Consider the following 17,636-nt stretch of genomic DNA (forward strand, 5'->3'; position numbering starts at 1 on the left):
AGCTTTCAGTCTCCTGAAGAAAAGAGCGTTCAAAAACAACATCAAATCCAATACCAAGGTCATGATATGCAGAGCTGTGGTGTTCTTGCACTCTGCTATGGTCAGGAGAGATGGACTGCTACAGCAGACACCTCAAGGCACTGCAGCAGTACCACCAACGCTACCGACACAAGATGCTGCGAGTCTGCTGTCAATACAGAGGCACCATTACCAGCATTCTGTACCAGGCCAACATCCCCAGTATCAAGGCACTGACAACCCTTGATTGGCTATGATGAGTAGGCACATCGTTGGCATCAGATTAGTTGGTTGATACCCACCTACCTTAACTTGTGATTAACTATAAAATTGGCAGTGCGTCAATCCACACGTATCTTCTAAACACAAACTCTAACATCTGCATCTGAAACCTCACCTCACAAACACGCCCTAATGTCACTCCCCCATTCTGACAGACTATTGATTGTACAGAAATGCATACCCAGCCAATGGCATAGAACTCCATGCATCCCGACCACCCGTAATATAACAGCTAAACTAATCATCATTCATGCTATTAACTGACCAACATATTACACGCCTCCAGATACCCGAATCCCATCTAATGGCACGTGATGAACCTAATGCACCACAGCTAGTTACTCAACTGGCACCTAATATGTCATGATGTTGAGGTACCGATGTTGGACTGGGTGGAAAAGGTCAGAAATCACGCAGCACCGTGTTATAGCCCAATTGGTTTATTTGAAAACAAAAGCTTGAGTTTTCAAATAAATCTGTTCAACTATAACCTTGTCTTGCGTGGTTTCTGACCTAATATGTCACTAGTCCTCAACCTTTACACTCACCGAAACGTATTCAACCCTAGACATTCAACAACTTGCTGTCCTAAACTGTCACACATTCAGCTGCCAACATAACACTACATACACCTAACACTTCATGACATCAGCCACTGATCTATCACAGCATCCCTTTATGACCGGGTAACTGTACCAATGAATCAACGAGTCATCATCTCTCCCTACACACCATGCGTTTTACTTATTCGCTCACTCGTGTCACACATTTATGTCATCTCAGTCGCTTTCGAAGTAACAGTGAGACTTTTAAACTGCTTTCATTTGCAAGGATATGTTTGTGCTCTTTGTAGAAACATAGCATAACTAACATGTCAGTCCACTTCAGTGTTGCCTGTATGGTTTGCAGTGATGCTTCTGGTTTGACACACGTTGTGCTCTCAATATTATTATGGTATAGACATTTATATCCAGTTTCTAGTTGCACAACAAGAACTACGAAATTTTTACTCGTACATTAAGATTTTTGACGAGTGTAAATGCAATGTGCCCCAGTGAGAATGTTTTGAGAGTAAAACTGCATTTCCTGATTGATGTTCTCATCAAATATCAATTACTTCAACAGAAATAGTAATAAATTAAAACAGTATGCCGTTACAATATCAGGAGCAACATATGAAATCAATCTTGTGGTAATACAACAATGAGTAAATTAGCACATTACACTGCATTCTTTTGGCCATTGAGAACAGTGCGACCTGAATTTGGGATGATACTGTAGGTCACTACCACTTTAGGACTCTCTATTGAAAAACAACTTAACTGTGGAATAATAACTTCATTCGTGCCAACTCGAAGTAAATGGCTATTTCCATCTCCAAATCTGTCATGGAATGAATGATACAGCATTGGTGCTACATCATTCTTTTTAATTGAGAGCAAAATGATGCATGCTTTATATTGGATGTAATACCTGATGCTTTTTTTTTCAAAACTCTCAAGTTTCGTTGGTAATTCGGTACCAATAGGTCATTAATCTAATGTACTTAACCAATAACTATACATTTTGTAGGGCTGGTTCAATGAAAGAAGTGTTTTTCTGCTCTCTAGACAATAACTTCTCGCACGTGTGTGTTAATTAATAAGCACTGCTGTCAGCACAACAATATTCTAAAATGGAATCTGATCTTTATTGTGGGACTGAAGGAGTGTGTTGTTCGACTCAGCTGGTTGACAAAGCTCAAAGTTTGATAAAATAAGTTAGGTTGCATAGGCAGTTAAACAGAAGATAATCCAATTCGGAAAATGAAATTCAAGAGAGTTCGACATTGTGAAAGGAAACAAAAGCAAACATTTATTACTTCGCTTTGACCCCTTATGACGCTATAGTTAGGGAATGGAACTTACTCGAGCGATAGCCATGTTTTCAGTTCTGGGCAATAGGGTCACTAGAAACTCAGATTCGAGCATGTTTATTTGTTTTAAAAGGAATGAAAGGTATTCGTTTTTAATGGCAGAGGCACCATATTTGCAATTCAGGACGCAGAGGAGAACTGCAGTCTTTACTGTACAAGAGCAGACTATGAGATATAGAACTGATTTTAAAAAGTGACCAAAGTATCAAAACGTTTCATAAAAATAAGTTTGGGTAAACAGCTGTATGTTACATACGCAAGATAGACTCCACCAATCATTTGAATTGAAACAAAACAGAAGCTGCAAGAAACAAGTGCTCGCCAACGTCACAGGAAATCATAGAGTGATTTCCTGCGTTGCCTAATAAACGAAGCATATAGCAGAATTAAATGAACGAGTGTTCATAATAAAATTGGCGAAGAATGCAGGACATCGTGCAAGTTACTTTTTATTGAAATTAAACTGAGGATCAGAGATATGGAGTAAATATCTTATGTATTTTTTTAAGCTTGCAAAATGCTCTTCAGTTGTAACTATTTTGGCCAGGAACAAATGCCCTAATAACGTTTTATAAGGTGTAAACATAAATTGGAGTTAAATGTTATGACACTTGTTCAACGAATATAATCAATTATTTAAGATTCACGGAGTGTAGATCACCATTGTTCAAAAAGTTCAGTAAAAGCAGAAAGGTGCAGCTGCGTAAAGTAGCCCAATTGAAATTAACAGTAACATTTCATAAACTAAACTACAGGAAAACTCAGCAAGAAATTGTAAGCCATTGCAACTTACCTGAAGGTGTTTTGCCATCTGTGAAATGTAAATTACATTTACACGTTATCTTGTAATAAACAGACCCTAAATTTTGACAATTCCCACGTCTCCTTGCACGAATATTTCTCTAATAACAACTTCGAAAAAATGGATTCAAGTTATCAGTGGATGATTTAGGACAAGACCGAAGAACAATCCCGTGATACATGAAAAAAAAACAAATATTTGGCTTACTGGAATATTGCATTTAGACGACCAGGCCTTCAGTTTTCCATATCCCTGCCTGGTTGTAAAGTTTGTTCTTTATTTTGTCTGAGGCAGTGTGGTGTCGAAGCTTGTAGTGTTCCTGCCTGTAAACAAGGTTATCCTTGTTTACATTCCATCCATAAATTGATGACCCAGGAAAGCGCTTTCATAATGGATTAGGCGTCACGCAAAACAATCTTCCAGTTTATGCCAGTGAAAGGAAGGCTTTGGGGGATGATTAACGATCTAATAATTGAATAGAAAGATAACTGGATTCTCCAATGCGCTGATTAAAATACTTCGAATTTTTTTTATATTCATCAATTGGATATGAAAGTCGTTGGATTTCTTCGCAACAAGCCTACATTTCTTTGTCATCCATATTGTGTATGGGAAGAATCTGATTTAGTTCATTCTTCAATTGCTACTGCCCTTATGATGTAGATAGATAACACAGTCTGCAAGAATGAAGTTCGAGAATAATGAACTCGTGAAAGTGATGGTGGGTGTCGTAGAAATGAACGTGCAGTTGGGAAGTGTATGAAGCATCTTCTCGTGTTATATTTCTCGTTGGTACAGGTCACAAGTTTGGAAGGTGCAGTTTGTTGAGCCTTGGTGCACCGCTGCAGTGCATCTTATAGACGATCTGCACTGCAGTTACTGTGCATTAGTGTTTCATGGACTGCATGCAGAAAGTAATGGATAAAGTTCCAATCAAATGACACTTTGTGCTAGATATTGTCAGCCTTTCCATAGTTTGGAACTGCACAAAAACAAGCATAGAAAGAGTATTCCATTCCACTACAGAGTTGCTCCACGTAGATAGTTGACGGAAAACGATGACCAACAGATGAGTTTCTCACAACTGAGTCCCTGGCCTCTGAACTGCTGTTCTAACTACACAATCTATATTTCTAGTTCTGCTCCGTTTTTGGTGAACGGTGATCACCAGGGTTGCTGATATTGATGGTTTATGTAATAGCTATTGGCGATATTGGATGATGTTGAAAGCAAGTGGTGCCATTAGATTTGAAGCACAACTACAATGTTAGAAATGTTGTGAAAACAGGGACGCTTTATAGTTTATTATAGTTCATTATCTGTTACGTTGTTCGCTGATACAATTTGGAACATTTTTGATGAAGACTGATATTTGTGACCCCAGTGACCTCCAAAGCCTGCAGATATGGATAAATATTCTGCTCTTAGGACTGTGGATGGATTAAATGTTTCAAATTTGTCTTTCGTCCTGATTTACTGGGCTCCCGTCTCATACAGAATGTTAGTTGAAGCGCCCACAGTCACGAACCGTGTCCCTGCCGGATTGCATTGATAGTAGTGGAGGGCAGATATACAATTCAGCCAAAGGGGTTACAGGTGTGTGTGAATGCAATTTTTCATCTATATGGCCTTCAGAACGCCACGAATGGTCAAAAATTGTTGGATAAACTCGAATTATGTTCTAATGATCATAACAACACTGTAATGCTGCAAGTTGGATACTGTCCTTAATATAAGATTTGAAATGTGTCAAGGCGGGATACTTCAGCTACACCAATTTTGATGAGAGCATATCCTAGTATAGCTTTCATTCTTCATGTTCTACTGAGTACTTGTGTAACCGAAATTGGTGATGGACGTTGATGTTTGCTGCTCAGTCAACTTTGTGCTCACTGTTTCTTCCAAATGGTTATGATCATGAAGGTGTACTGATTCATAAGCCAAGTTTGGGTTATATGTACTAATCAGCAGACATTTCCTCACCGTACACCATGGTAACACCTACAGACTCGTATTTTCAATATATTCTTTCATTCGAGTCAGCAAGATGATAGATCATTCAAGGTCAAATTACAACACATTGAGAAATAGTTAGATTGAACTTCATCGAAACTGTGTCACGAACTATTTTCACGAAGCAAAGATGGCCCATCAGCAATGGGAAATCCACCCGTATGTCCTATCTGAAAAAAAATGAAGCGTCATTTCTGATCAAATCAGATATGACACTTGTTTGTTTAGTGACACCTGTATTTTACTGACACAGTTTCAGATGGGTCACATAATATTGAGCATGTAACGCAGGTTGGTTGTGAGGCTTTGGATGCCTATGGAACACAGATACTCTTCATTTCTCCATGGGAATGTTGTACTTAAAGTAGTAGTGCAACAGAATCTTTTTTTAGCTGCTACTTAGTCCAATCAGGAATCCTGACCTGGAGATTGCCCGTGTACCAAATATTTGGAATAGTTTTCTTATGGAATTCTTAATGTGTATTTCCAAATACATTGGGTTACTATGAAAATCGTGGATAATATTTGGGATATTAGAATTGTAAACTAATTCAGGCCATAAAAATATATATTCAAGGAACGAGATGATTATTTTAAGCATAGGCCTTTACAAAAAACAAAAATAAAATCTTAAAAAAAAAGTTAATGGCGGTAATAACGTCTCCAGTGACAGGACCCTTTGTTAAGGAATGCAATGTTTCGATATGTTATATGCCAGAAATACAGCTTTTTACAATGCCTGGGCAGAAGTCATGACATCATCCACCCCACGTGCTTACTTTTTGTTTTCTCTCCCTCTCGTGCTGTCAGAGAGTGAGGTATGAGTTGCTTGTAATTGGAGATTTGTTTTGATCACATTACCGAATCCCATATGCAAAATTCTTACCCACAATCAACAACTTTAGAAATCGCAATATTTTCCTCATTTCAGAAGAAACTATCCAAAGCATATTCGATAGTAGAAAAATCTCTGGTAGTTACAAAAAGCTATTCCAGCTACTTTAACAAAAAAATAAATTATCATAATAATGCAGTAATACAGCACTGAACAAATTATGCTGCTGTATTCAACCTATTATTAAAGTGACACAGAATGAATGTTCTCTTCTGCTAATTACACAAGTATGTGACATTTGTAGCATCGTCTTTAAAGGTTATTTAAAGAAGTTGGTCGATTATTTACCCTTCATTATTTCATTGGATTAGTTTTCTCACTGATGAGCCAGAAATTGTTTTGTCTGTCTCAATCTGCCCAATGCCAGTTACAATTAAATGCATTGTTGTGGGCTGGATTTATATGCAGACCTGATAAGATGAAGATGGTACATGCCCTGCTTCACATTATATTCGTGAACCAGATTTTCTTTAATGGAAATATGCAGTGATTAAATGGTCACCATTAGATTATTTCTGTATTCCAGAAGTTATTGAATTGCCATTTCAGCATATTCTCTGGTTGGATCTGAACTCTTGTTCTCAGAAGATAATTCTGAGAAGTACAAAATGGACACATTTCCTTAACTTTGTTGTTCCCTCCAAAGATATTGCTAGACATGCCGAGGAGTTTCTTCAAAACCTTCTGCTTTCTATTCTCAGAATACATGCCTGTGATTGTGGACAGTGAGTCCAGGCACGTTGCTGCTATAGTGTCACCTCCGCTCAGACCATTAGAAGTAATGGGTTTAAGAAAGCAACAGTGTAACTGTTTAGTTAACTCTATAGTCGTTATATTTTGGAATCTCACTTTAATAGGGTTATTACTGAAATAAATAGAAAGGATAAAATTGAAAAACGTCCACGATAATAACAAAGTACACGAGCAAAATAGGGTTAAAATGAGAACTGAGAATTAAAAAGAAAAAAAATCAATTATCTTTTTAAAAGGTAGTGAAAATTCGTTGATTTCTATTTTCTGAGATGTTGAGTAGATTGGATTTTCAGCATTGAAGTTTAGAATAGTAGGCGGCGACATCATTAAAATTTATAATGTTCTTAGTGTACAGACTTAAGTGTATAGATCTTTAGTGGTTATTTCCCCCTGTGGACGAGCCAGAACCATGTTTTATAATCTTACAGTAAGTGATTATGCGTGAAGAAACAGATTAGGATGACTTTTATATCTCAGAGTGTGACGTATCTATGGATTTTTCACGGGAGACTTTGAGTTTTATGAATAGATATTTTATGTATGTTTAAATCTTAAGTAGATTGTTTTGCAAGCGTTAAAGGAAGCAAGAATTATGGACAGAAGGCAATAAGTGGAGTTCAGGGTCATGAGATCATCCATGATCCTATTAAATACCGGAGCAGATTTGATGGGCTAAATGGTCTCCTTCAGATCTTATGCACTTAAGTCTATTTGCAACTAGATCATTCATAAATGTAACACGTGCTAAAGATGTATAGAACTACAGAATAATTAAATAAGTATGAGTGCCATACACATGTGGTGCAACAATAAGCATTTATAAATCAGTTTTCTTACCAGCAATCTTTAACTTCAATATTTCAATTTCTGAAATTACAGTGACAGATGTTTTTCTTTAAAACAGTACACTAAATTACAGAGTAAGTCAACAAAACGCATTAAACTATGAATTCTTGTAGTGCATAAGCAGCCATAATCCATAGTTTTCAGCTTATTTTCCTCTATAACCCTCCTGATAGCATGTCAGAAACTGAAAGTTCAAGGAGCTATGCATGCTGGAAGCGTTGTCATGTGGAATTCATTTGCATTTTATTGAAGCATATTAAAGCAATTTCACTGAGCACACAATAAATACAGAGTAAAAGTTGAAACTTCAGTGAAACGACAGGAAAAGAGTGAAGTGAAACAATAGGGAAAGGAATAAGGATGATGGAACATAATAGGCAAAGGTTTTGGAAAGGCTGTGGAGTTTTCGGTAAGCAGTAAGGCGAGTTCTTCACAGAATCGTTAATAATCATTTCTAACGTGATGTCGTTCAGCATGGTCACGCTCTTATTCAATATGATCCAACTTTATGTTTCAGGGCATATGCAAGTTTTTTTTCGCGGTTTTAACATGGATATTTGCTTTTGTTCACTTCCATTTCTAGTGAAACCAGTTCAATGTGGAATCAATATCATTATTGTAAGCTAATTTGAGTGGGGTAGTTAGATCATAGCTAACTGGTACTAAGGATCGATTTCACTCATCAACGTGGTGCAAATACAACATTGCCCATTGTATGCAAAATTCGTGATGAACTACAAACATTACTAATTGTCTTATCTTTCCAATTGGAAGGACGGGTTAGTGTATAGCCATTTGTACAGAATATGTAGGGATGGAAACTAGTGAAATTCCAGGTTGCAATCTATGCAAACAATTCAGAACACTGTCCTCGTAGTACGAGTGAATTATATTTCATATAACAGTTATCGTGGTTTTAAATTTGAAAGAAACATTTGAATTCAATTTTCGCCGTGCCTACATTAAAAATTAAGAAATACATTACACATTTTGGCTCCCAAGCCGTTCCGTAGTAATAGCATTTTTACTACAAAAACAATAAGTCGTGATTGAATTCTTAATAAAAGTATTATTGCAGCTGTAATGGTTGAAATGTATTTTCGTACAAAAGGCTTTTACAGCTACTTTTGGAGGTCTTCACATAAGCCTCAGAAACCCTCAGAAGTTCGTGCATCCTCTATGGAGGGACAAGCAGTGTTACCATTTGATACCATGGAAAGTAATCCACCTCAGGGTGTAGGTTGTTTGTTTCTCCAGCGATGTTTCTACATATGGTGACCATTTGCATTTGTATTTTCCTACGATTTTATGCCTTGATCCAATATTGATTTCACCACTTTTTGTGTGTGTATACTAGATATTGGATATTAGTTTTCTACAGATTTAAGCAATGTATGTACAGGTAACCTGCTACATTTACCTATATCTTTTGCCAGCATCTGTTTCACTGTAAGAAAGTCACAGTAACAAAAAAAAAATTAATTTCCAATTTTTATGCATTTCACGAATAGAAAATTCAAATGCATTTGCTAAAAATCTTGCAATAGAAACTATCCACAATTTTATCAACCATTCATAAGGTGCATATGCTACTTACTGTGGAAATTCTTTTAATTGACAAATAAATAGCAAAGTCCATTGCACTTCCACTCGTAAGTTGGAATTCCTGTTCTCTGCTTACTTAGAAAATGACACCTGCAAACAACCTCAAATGAGGATATGAAATCAAAGTGTTGCCTGCAATATTCGAGCATACTATTACAAAATGAATGAGAAAATTTCTCACAGTCTTTGTGATGTTTTAAAACTTGCTTAAGCACGAATGTCAAAGGAATAAATACAATGCTTTGATACGTACTCAAGAGACAGTAGAATGGAAAGTATGTACGATATCAACTGCAACCTCACATTTTGCAGTGTGTTGTGGAAAGATTATCTCCTTATGTGTGTTATTATAAATTAATTACCGAAAGTTAGTGAAGACAGAAATTCTAGCATGTGAAACAGTTCATCTCCTATGAATCCTTGTCACCAATAACTAACCCTCTATCTCTAAGACACTCTCTCACGTGCACATATGCAACATCTTATGCTTCACACCGTTTGGTTGCTCATTGACCTTTAGTAGCTAAGAAACGTCTGAGCCCATGTAACTGTAAAGTTTACTACGATATCTTAGCAAAAATATTCTACAAGAGCTTAAGAAAAGTTGCACGAGTGGATCATTCAGACGTTCCAGCCTGATGCACCATCCATGCTTTTGTAATGAGTCTATCTTAGAGCCACGAGTCTCATCAATAGAACATTCCATAAGAATAAACATTCATTTGGAGATGAGTAAAATTACGAGAACAAACCCTCTAAAGTATTTAGAAAAGAGTCAAGATCCTAGCTTTTTCTTATTTTAAAGGTAAATGTAAGGTATTGCATTCCAGATGCAATTCCTTTGTTCAAACAACCGGATTTAAAGCAAATACAGCAACAAGGAAGGAAGGAATTGGAATAACCTAGCTCTCATAAATGACCTGCTCTAATATGGTAACATCCCATGTAAATCCATTTGGGAAAAGGCAAATTCAGGAGACAGATTGTCTCGCATCGAACTCCAGTAGCAGGAAGAGAACTCCCAGCTTTTGGCGGTGATCAAGACAGTGAAAAAATAGCTTCCATTTCTTCAAGACCCCAACAGCAACTGCTGGAAGCTAAAACTAAAAGTCTTGATTCTCTAGGAGCTTGAAGAGACCAAATCAGGCTGCTTCTATTGTTCCAACTCTAAACAAAAGTCCCTGAGGCCTCACAAGCCTTTTACTCTAATGGTTCTTGGAATGTGCCCGGCACATCTACCTAAAAAAAGCTCTTTTTTATTTTTGTTTTTAAACAAAACACCACTTTAAAGCCACTGTATCACCACACAACACCCCTTTAAAAAAATGAAGCATCAGCATACAAAGATGGCTTCACTTAAAAACAAAACTCTTAGTCTTACTCTATTAGTACACAATACATGCACAGAACAATTATTCTAAGCTTGCAAACATTCACTAATACAGTCATTTTCAGTCTGCTTTTATTTCATTCACCGAACGTCTCCTTCATCAAAGTCACAGCAATTATAATCACTCGTCCTGCTACGTATTTATCTATTTTTCACATTGAGCAGCTGCAACAGTAAGTGCCATTCTAAACAGTCAGGGATTTTTGTCGTTAAATTTCTCAAAAAACTTTAACAGGTTATGATTAGTATATACAATTGTCTCAGGAACATTATTGGCAATGTAAATGTTGAAATGTTGCAACACTAACACTGAGCGTAAGGTCTCCTTCTCAATTGTAGAATATTTCTGTTAATAATTATTCAATTTGTTGAATAAAATATCAAATAGATGCTTCTAACTTCCCGTCATGTTCGTGCAAAAGTACAGCACTGACTCCCACATCACTCACATGGATAGCCACTCTGAATGGATTTTTGCAATTAGCTGTGGGTAACACTAGAACAATGGTTAACTCAGCTTCCAGGCTGTCAAATGCCTTCTGACAGTCTGCCATCCAGTGAAATATTCTGCATTTCTTCAATAGGTCAGTCAGGTGCGCAAGCACACTGCTAAAATTCGGTATGAACTTCTGATTAAAAAATGCTCAATCCCAGAAATAATAGTATTGCCTTCTTCGTCAATGGTACAAGAAACTCTCGAAAATCCTTTGTTGTCACATGCCGTAGGGCCATCTGTCCACGACCATTGACATGGCTCCAGAACGTGACTTGGGTTTTGCGAGCTCAAATTTAGTCAGTTTTATCAGCATTCCCTCTTCCCGAAAGCAGTTGAAAACACTTCCATGCATGCTGCAAGTGTTCCATCCATGTGCAGCTAAAAATGAGTTGGTCGTTGCTGTCCACCACACAATTGGCTAAGGCCAAAATGACCTTATTGGTTGGGCTTTGAAATGTGGCTGCTGTTTTTTTAAACCAAATGGCATGACTAACTGGTACAGTCAATTCGGTGTCATGAAAGCAATGCATTCTCTCGATCCTTTAAATAATATTACTGTACTTGCCAGTATCCACTGAGTAAGTCCAATTTTTAAAATCTCAGTTGCTTGTCCTACCTTCTCAATACAGTTTTCAAAACGTGCAACAGGTTATGAATTAGATTTTTTAACTTCATTGACTTTGCGATCGTCCACACATAATCATTGAATACCATCTGGTTTTTGCACCATTATTAAGTGTGAGCTGCAGTCGCTGTGATTCGCTTTGATTATGTTGTCTTTGAGTATGCATTCAATCTCTTTTTGAATGTGTGCCAACTTTAGATGGATAAGTCTGTAAGGATGTCGCTTAACCTGATCAGAACTTCTGGTATCTGGAATATGTGTAATTAAGATTAGTACTTCCCATCTTGTTCCCACATATCTCCCCTAGTGATTGTAGTAACTTGTGAGGATAATTTCGACTTTCCACTGGAAAATCTCACAGAGTGTGTCATGCAAATATGCCCAAAAGATATTACGGTAGGAAAGGAACACAAAATTTGGAGAAACTATTGATTAATCATGTAACTAATTCAATAATTTAGCCCAGTTTTGAGAACTTCCTCATTGTCCAACTTAATTTGCGGGACCTCCAAATAGCAGAATCATCCGAATTTGGTTCTTCACTCTGTGTTGTAACAATTAACCTATTCACTTTTTGCTTTTCATCCTTACCAAAATACCTTTGGAGCCTATTCACATGACGCTGTGAGATTTCTTTCTGTCTGACGTTCTCATCAAATAATTGACCTTACTTATTTTACTTTAGATTTGATAAGTCCCACTAAACACTCCTTTTAAACTTTCAGCTACCACTGGAAGTCAGACTAACACATTATGTCTACTATCAAAAATGTAAGTTTTTGATTTCTCGTCTTCTTCCTATTTCATACATACTGCACTACTTTGAAATGCTGCCTGGGTAACTCACCCGATTCATTTAATCTTTGCATAAAATTTAATGCAATGTGTTCTCTCTGAACTCCGACTCTGGATTTTCCCTTAATTAATTTCAGTGGTTCTCTCACCTCATGCCCAAAAACTAATGCAAATGCATGAATTTGATAGATTAATTTGGTGCACATTTATGGATCAGATTGTACTCGCTAAATATAAATATATACATGAAAAAGTAGTCTGAACCCTAATATTTGTCTTACTTCAAAGGTAAGTGTGAGATGTTGTATCCCAGATCCAATTTCAATGAGGAAAAACTGAGCTTTTGCAATTAGTTGAACACATGACATGTCTGGTAAAATTCAAACACATTGTTTATGCAGTCCAAGACAGTGAAAATGACCTCCTACTGGTGATTTATCTGTTAACTGCAACACCTTCTTTCTCTAACCCACCAATAATACAACATGATGAACTTTGGCCCATTTCTCATGCAACTGAGTATAAGAGAGTCTCCTTTTCCTCACCAAGACGTCATTTTAAAAGTAGTGGCATTCTGGGATACATTCAGATTCTTCTTCTGTGTACGCTTTTTGATGCGACTGCATTACTATTTTTTTCATCTTTCTATTATAATTCAGTTAATTTCTCTGAACTGGTCACATTTCCCTCCATCTGTTCTGTTCTTATTTCTCTCAACCATTTGATCAAATATAGTCTCTGACAAATGAACGACAACTTCCACAGGTTTATTCTTTGATTCCTCCTCCTTCTTCAATCTGTGTCTTTGTGACCTTGTTACCGCAGACTCAGGGAAAATCCCAGCATATATTTCTTGTAATACCACAGTTAACCGCTTTTCCACCGGCGTTTAAATCAGTGTAGGTGTCACTCCCACCTGTCATCCAGTTATACCATTACCAAGGATATATTGGGTCCTGGAACCAAGAATTGTTATATTATTCCTCCGACCATGTCACCACTTTTCACCAGAATCTCCAATCTTATTCTACATAATGGACAACTGCTCTTGTCAACGTGACTTCCAAACATTACGACTGTTTCTGGCAATACTCGTTCTGAATTACATATCTCCTAATCTATCACCTTCAAAGACTTACTAACTGCCATTAATCTTAAGAAAATAATTTCTTTACCAGTGTTTCACGTCAGGTATGAATGAACTATATTCTCACAAGTAACCTCCTTCAAGAGATCTGACACTTTCTTTGCAACCAATCCCTGACCAGGTTGTACTTTCTGATGCAACTCTTCCTTTAAATATACACTGTGCTTTCCTTAACCACTTCAACAAAACTCACTGGCTTATCATCTTTTGCCACGTACATGTTCTCAGGTCTTTTTAACAATTACCAACACTGCAAATTCATGTGGCCTACTTCATTACAGTGAAAACATCTGAGATTTAAAACTTCCCTTTTCCATGAATAAATATTACTTTTAACCCTGTAGGAAACTATCTTTAATGTCTTCAATGATATCTCATTTTCCCTTGCCAGATAAGGATTTCTCTTCTCTCCAATTTCTATCCCTCATTGATTGAAATTGATGTTTTGTTGAAGTAGCAAAGGAAAGCACAGTGTAAGCTAAAGAAAACTGCAGCAGAATGTACAACTTCATTGGAGGTTGATTGCGAAGAAAGTGCCAGATCTCTTGAAGGAGTTTACTTATGAGGCTATGGTTTATTCATATATGATGTGAAGAGTGGTAAAGAAATTATTCTATTAAGAGATATAGGAATAAGTCAGTCTTTGCTGGCGAGAGATGATTGGAATTGATGTCTAAAGCCAAACTTTGACTCGTGAACCAATCCATAATCATCTGTCATTCCCTCTGCTAATCTTGCAGTTTTAACTCTCTGCTCGTCTACATGGTTCTCACACTTCACGAAGTGAATTTTCAACTCCGCCAAAATAATCGTCTCTCAAAGAGCATCACATGTTTAATCTATTTTCAATACCTTTATGTACTCAAAGGTACTTTTTTTGATTATTTCAAACGTAATGGACTTTTGCCTATGGTCCGTCCTTAGATTCCTGAAATGTTGTCTGTAGGCTTCTGGTATTAGTTCATATTTGACTAAGATGGTATTTTCACTTCATTATGCACCGCAGATAGTTCTGCTAGGTCGACCTACAAATTGTATATAAATTGACAATGCTGACATTTCCACTGTCCATTTCATTATTTAGCCACATTCTGAACTAAAATTAATAGAACTTCTACATCTTTCTTGTTCAACATTGGCAGCACATAGGCATATTTGAACGGATTCCCCAGTAGGCCTTTGGCTATGTTTGCTTCCCTCATCATCACTGTCCTTCTACCATGTCTCTTTGCCTCTGACCTTATCAGTCAACATTCCTCTAACTTTGTTGACTTGCTCGCAGAGCCAGCTGGTTGTAGTTCAGATGTCTCGTCATCATGCTCGGTATCATCAACAATGTGTCATCCAATGAAGCAGAGTAGTTCTACTCCGCTCAGTATTTTTATGATCTGGTCTGATGAGGTGTTTTGTATCATTTCCGGTTCTTTTTGCAAAGGTTCGTAAATGGGATCTAATTCTATATGTTTAATGATTGCATTATGGTTGGAGAACCATAGGAATTCCCTTGCGAATCTATGGTTGGCTGAGCGAGGGTAGTTATGTTGTCCGAGTTATTGTTAATGGTCTTCTTTGTTTGCGTGAACTGAAATGAAGGAATGTTCGCCATGTTGTTTTGCTGCTAGCTGGTCTTCGTTTATCCTGATGGCTTTTCCTTTCTGTGGAAAAATGTAATGCTTTTACATGTTATTTTGTACACTGTGTTGGTCCTGCATGTGGTGGGCATGGGGTTCTTGTGAGTGTTTGTCATAACGTGGCTGTGGGTTTGTGTGCTATCATCATTTCTAATGGTCATAGGAGACTAATTGTCAGTTCCAATATATTCTTGACATACGGTAGTGAGGCCAGTGGATTAGGTCATGTTGTGTCCTCTTGGCTTTGTCTAACGATTCGGCATCTGCAAATGAAGTTGTTAGGGTATCCATTGATAATGAAGACCCTGTATTATTGCTCTTCCTCCTTTGTGCGTAGTTCCAGTGCATTGCAGTTGGTTGTGGTGGTTTTAATGGCTTCCTTACACAGCTTTGTTTATGGACATTGGTGCGATTTCTGTGTAAAATGAGGATTTGGTCAGTGTGGTTTGCCTTCCTTTATACTGTGGTTTGGAATTTCCTGTTCGTCAGTAATTCTACCCTGATGTCTGGGAACGAAAGTTGATTGTTGTTTTCCTCTTCTCTTGTAAGTTTGATCCCGGTGAATATGCTGTTGATGAGGTGGAGAGTGTAGTCTAACTTAGTGTGTTTAATGATGACAAATATTTCGTCCACGTATGGTAACCACAGTTTTGGCAGTATGCGAGGTAGAGTTGTACATTCCACTCTTTGCATGACTGCCTCTACAATGAGTCCTGAGATGGTGACCGGATAAATATTGCATTAATCTGTTTCCTTACTTGACCATAAAAGAGGAAGTGTGAGGTGAGGCATAGGTCCAGTCGTCTGAGTATGTTGTCCTTGTTGAAGCTGTTGGTCGGTTTTCTTGTTTCGTCTAGTAATGTAGACAGTGTTTCTTTAGCTAGTGGGATGACAATGGAAGTGGAATGCAATTTAACATCAAGCATACCATAATCTCGTTATTGCTGATTTTGAAGTTCTTGAGGTTAATAAGGAATTCCTGGATTGAATGGATGGAGAGGATGATCCGTTTACCAGATGTTTCAGTCTTTGTTGTAGGTCCTTTGCTAGGTTTGTGTACTTTGGGGAGTCCATTAAAGCGAGGTGTGTTCGAGCCAGAGCAGGGGACAATTGTTGTTTGTTGGTGATGGCCTGTTCTAGGGTTGCAGTTCTTTGCTGGTCAGTAGCGTTTTGGTACAATGATTTTTGGCACAAAATGTCTCACTCGTAGTTGTGGAGCCATTTATGGGCATCATTCATTATCACCCAAAGCATTCTGCTGCCAGTTTTTTCAGTTATTTTGTACACCTGTGGATTGTTGAGTGGATGTTTGTATTTCATGCTGAGGGGCAGTACCAGGTTCTTGAGGCATTCATGGAGAAAATAAAGTAGTGGCAGTTAGCGCTCAGTTGGTTGGCAATGGTTTTACATTGTTAGGCGATTTTGAAGGTATTGCTCCTGTAGTTGTTTAAGGTTCTTGTGAAGACTTGTAGCTCGGATCATGGGTGAGGTTGTTGACTTGCTCGCTGAGTTAGCTGGTTGTAGTTCCGACGGTTCATTAGTTAACATCATCAGTGTGGCTTCTGATGAAGCAAAGTAGTTCTACTCCACTTTGTATTTATATGATCCGATCTGTTGAGGTGTTTTGCGTTGTTTCCGGTTCTATTTTGCAAGGGTTGGTAGATTTGGTTTAATTCCACATGTTTATGAATTGCATTATGGGTGAAGAACCAGACCTCTAGGAATTCAACCTCTGGGTTGTAGCCCGTTTGAATAGTTTCAACCCACTCCATCCACTTAACCCATGAATTCCTTTATAACCTCAAGAACATCAAAATCAACGATGACAAGACTATGGTGTCCTTTGACGTTACAGCACTATTCATGTCCATCGCATCTCACTAGAAAAATAGTCACTGTCCGCATTAGTAGAGGAAACAGGAATGCTGAACGAAAGCTCAACAACACACTCAGACTATTGTACCTAGGCCTCACCACATAATTCAACTTTAATGTTCAAGTATACAAACATATTAATGGCACACCTATGGGGTCACTCATCTCAGGACCTATTGCAGAGGCAGTCATGCAAATATTGGAACGCAGAACCTCCCCCGCATACATGCAGACCGTGTATATGATACGTGGACGACACATTTGTCATCGTTAAACACGCTAAGATAGAAGAGATACATTACCTCATCTACAACGTACTCACCGGGATCAAATTCAAAAGAGAAGTGGAAAACAACAATTAGCTTTCGTTCCTGGACGTCAGGGTGGAACGAATGTCAAACAGCGAATTCCAAAACACAGAAAGGCAACCCACACTGACCACACCCTCAATTTCCATAAAACCACCTCAACATCTACAAACAAAGCTGTGCCAGCACACTATCCAAATTGGCCGCAACACAGCGGAAATTTGCACAAAGGATGAAGAG

At 37.7% G+C, this 17,636-nt stretch overlaps 1 long non-coding RNA gene across 1 annotated transcript in view; it reads right to left on the minus strand.

Moving 5' to 3' along the window:
• LOC125487050 overlaps nt 1–17,636 on the minus strand; it is a 68,031-nt gene that overhangs the window by 36,924 nt on the left and 13,471 nt on the right. The window contains exons 2-3 of the long non-coding RNA XR_007265627.1: nt 9,122–9,219; nt 7,516–7,545 (exon numbers count right to left, since the gene is read on the minus strand). This is a non-coding gene — a long non-coding RNA (uncharacterized LOC125487050). The remainder of the gene's footprint in view (nt 1–7,515; nt 7,546–9,121; nt 9,220–17,636) is intronic.

This window comes from Rhincodon typus, chromosome 35 (genome assembly GCF_021869965.1).
Source record: "Rhincodon typus isolate 14 chromosome 35, sRhiTyp1.1, whole genome shotgun sequence".
Taxonomy (NCBI): domain Eukaryota; kingdom Metazoa; phylum Chordata; class Chondrichthyes; order Orectolobiformes; family Rhincodontidae; genus Rhincodon; species Rhincodon typus.